Here is a 4,009-nt window from a genome sequence, read left to right as displayed (position 1 = left end):
ATATTATAATCTGTTTGAATACAGAGTAAAAAATATCATTGCCACATTGTAAAAAGAACTTCGAAGGTACTGAAATCTTAATCTCCTAGAATGACTCATATAGGGCTTTGTTATTTAATCTAATGCAAATATTAGGGCCTCTAAATTTTACAACCTCTAAAAAGTAGCAAAGATAAAATTGTTTCCAAACTATGAAAATAGTGCTTGCTTCTGCAGTACACATACTAAAATTGGAACGATACAGCATGGCACCTGCAAAAGGATGTCACGAAAATTCCTGAAGCATTTCATATTTTTAAATTTCTTCCCTTCATATTCTGAAGGGATACAAAGTTTAACATATCAATACTTGAAGGAAAATACCTGTTCCATGTTATGCCTAAGATGTTTGATATTCAGACAGATAGGTTAAGCTGAACTGCCTAGGGTAATAATAATAAGCTTCTCTACTGGAGGGTTAACAACTTAAGTCTTCAGATCAAAACTTAGAGAAAAAGAAGCGCTGCAAAAACAGCCAACATTTTTGCCCTAGACTGTCAAGGTAAGTGAAGACTCAGGACATAGGGGATCCTATACTGTAACAACATGTAACTCAGATGTGCCCCAAATTTTCTGATCAAGGAGATTATGGGGCCACAGAGGAAAGTGATCAATGATGCAGAGTGTGCCTAAGGAGAGTCACATGGAGAGAAAACATTCCCTCAGGCTTTCACAGAGAGCACATTGGTGAAGCAATGGCCGTGACTCATCCATTTGGCTGACACTGACAAAGGATCTATAAACTGCAGTACAGGGTTTCAGGATAAGTCTGGAGGGGATTCGACTGACCTTATCAGATACAAAAGTTACATATCTTGTTATATAGGTCTTGCTTTATCTTGGTCTTAACCATCCAGCAGAAAAGTATCAAAAAGTAAAGCCATATTAATATGCTGAGCTATAAAAGGTTCAAGTCAACAACTTCTGACATTACCAGTCTTGTGGAATACCCACTATTATTCTTGACTACTGGACTATATTGGAATATTTTGCTGAATTCATGCACCTACAATAATTAAATGACAATTCAATGCCCTTCTCTGACAAAACTAACCAAAAAAGGGGGGTACAAATGAACAAACATTTTGTATCTGTATATTCAAAATCATTAAGATAGATGTATGGCTGCATTCCCTTAATTCAATGAATTGAGAGATTTGTTCTAATCGTGTTTTTGGACATTACATCATGTCTGCATCTTTTACAGTGAATAACCACTAAGACAACAATATACAATGTATTAATTATTGAAACTGTGCTACTAATTGGTTTTAAAACTGTCTCATTGCTATTTGTTTCTCAATAAAATTATTTTTAAAAACTATAAAAATAGAATAAAATAAAGGTTAAGTAAGTATTATAGCATAGAGGGAAAGTCAGGTTTAAGATTTTCCTGACAGCTACCCAACTTATAGTATGAATGAGTATTTATTTGTCATTGCTTTTAAATTGTATAAGGAAATCATTACAGGCATAATTCTTAAAATGCTTTAACTCTTCAGTTCTAATGCTCAATACCTGTCTTTTTACATGAACCAAAAAAATCCCTAATATATAGTATCTAAAAAAGATAATGTCTTAACTACTTTCTCTCACTGGGACAAAATACCAAATACCTACAAGTCAAAGAAGTTGTGTTTTATTATGACTTACAGTGTGTAAGGATTTCAGTGCATAGCTTGCTCTGAGGCAGGGCAGCATAGCAGAGGGGCATAGCAGAGGAAATTATCACATGGCATGACAGGCAGGGACCAGTTAGCATTCAGGGAGAAAGAATGATATAAATATCTCCTTCCAGGCTGCACACACATTAACACCGCTTCTCACTAGTCATCACCTCTAAACATCATAATTATAAAGCAAACACTGGGCTGATCCAGTATCACATACTTATGATCCAGTCTCTCCAAAAAATCCCACCTATAAGCACATGAAGCTTTGGGGGTATTTTAGATACAATCATTAACAGATACAAGAAAGTAGAAGGAAGGATATTATGATATAAGAGAAAAGAAAATAAGGGGGAGGGTGGAATATAGGCCAGTAATGGGAGTTTGAATCTGATTAAAATTCACACTTGGAAACACAGCAAAATATGTGAAACTGGAGAGAAGGCAGGAGTAAGGAGGTAATGGGGTAAAAATAATCAAAATATGCAATGTGCATGGACGAATTTTCCAAAAATGGACTCTACCTTTTTGTATAATCCATACTCACTAATAAAAATGTTATGAAGCAAAAACATCACATTCTTTCACATTCTTCTTCCAGCCACAGAAATAGTTTTGTCTTAACTGTTGACCTGAAGGTCCCAGATTCATTATTGTCTTCTGTCAGAACTGTAATGTTTAATTCCTAAGTAACTATTTTATTGCTCATATATTAATATTTATTAATATAAATTATTAATTGCTATTAATATTAATATACACACAAATCAGCTCTTCAGTCATCCAAGATTTATGATAAAGTTTTTAATTGTAGATGGAATATATCCAATAAAATGATCTAGTTCCAAAGCAAAGAACTACACAAGACTGAATGGATTGTAGAGGTTATGAAACTAGAATACAATTAATCTATATTCTAGGATTCATGAAAATTCTACATAATATACTTGTTTTCTTAGCAATAAAAACAGAAGTGTTGCCTGAAGATTAAACTAATGGACACAGAAGTGGGAATTTGTATATGTGAGTGGCAAGCCTTCATGTTTGGAAAAGATATATTACTTCATTCCTTTGTGTCTTGATATCAAGATACAAATGGGAAATGTAATAATCATTCTCTCACATCAAACTATTGAACCTTTGGTGAAATATAAAAATGAGTATTAGTTGCAAGCTTCCTTACAGGCTATGTTTTTGAGAGTCAAGCAATCATTGGCTTATAGGGTTATCAAATAACATCATTAATTTAAAAATTATTAAAAGAGAGATTTAAAATTGCACCCAAATTCCCATACAAAACTATGAGAAAAATATTCTACAGTGTGAAAGGTAGTCAACAGTTTCATGTCAATGAACTCCATTTTCGGTGTGGGATACTACAGGTCATAAAACTATAGTGTAAGAGGGATATGATCTCAGACAGCAAATTAAAAAGGGAAGAAACATACTCAGTGAGGCAAAAAGTGTGGTTATTATTACTCCAATTTTAAAGATTATGAAAAATTTAGAAAGTCTAAGTGACCATGCCAGAGTTACTTGTTTGTAAATTTGAACGTTACTCCTTGAACATGGGTCTTGTGACTCTAGTGTGGCTTCTGGTACCTTCCTATAGGTCATGATATGTTTCTCATAAGTGCAATATAAATATATATATATATATGCATTTTAATCTACCATCAGTTAATATATAAATCATTCCTTCATTTCACAGAAGCAATATATATTTTACTAACTATATTTATTTGTGTATGTATTCATTTGGTCCATGAAAGTGGTTAAAATACTAAACAGACTCAGACACAACCATTATCTGGTACCAAAGTTTCTAAAAGAAGTCATTCTTCAGCATGGGCCAACAGACTACTAAATAGGAAGAATTGTAAAATGTGTTAGGTCTAATTTGTTTGATTTTTTTTCTTTTGGTTTGGAAACAAATCATAATAAAAATGACTTAAGAACAGGCTAAATTTATATACCAAGAAAAGTAAATCCAAAGATAATTCTAACTGAACAAAATCATACTTGGATGTGATTCATTAGAAACAACTTCTTATCAAGAGATTGATTATAGCTTGATGTTTTATACATTTAGAAAGATTGTATGACCCTAAACAACTAAATTAAAGATAACATCATGTAATAAAGCTACCATTGTTGAAAGCCTATTATTTTGTTTAGAGAAATTTTGTATTCTTTCTAATAAGTATTTTTTGTTGTTTCTTTTTTGAATTCTTTAAAAATATAAAAGAGGGGCTGGGGAGATAGCTCAGTAGAATAAGTGCTTGCCTGGCAAGCACAAG

The 4,009-nt window shown here is 32.7% G+C and overlaps 1 pseudogene; it reads left to right on the top strand.

The window, feature by feature from the left end:
* The first annotated feature begins 200 nt into the window (after positions 1-200).
* LOC111818821 lies at positions 201-297 on the top strand (annotated as a pseudogene).
* Positions 298-4,009: the final 3,712 nt, after the last annotated feature.

The sequence above is a fragment of the Octodon degus genome, unplaced genomic scaffold, assembly GCF_000260255.1.
Source record: "Octodon degus isolate 3935 unplaced genomic scaffold, OctDeg1.0 scaffold00103, whole genome shotgun sequence".
Taxonomy (NCBI): domain Eukaryota; kingdom Metazoa; phylum Chordata; class Mammalia; order Rodentia; family Octodontidae; genus Octodon; species Octodon degus.
The sequence above is the reverse complement of the archived record's forward strand: the minus strand, read 5'-3'. Positions and strand labels throughout refer to the sequence as shown.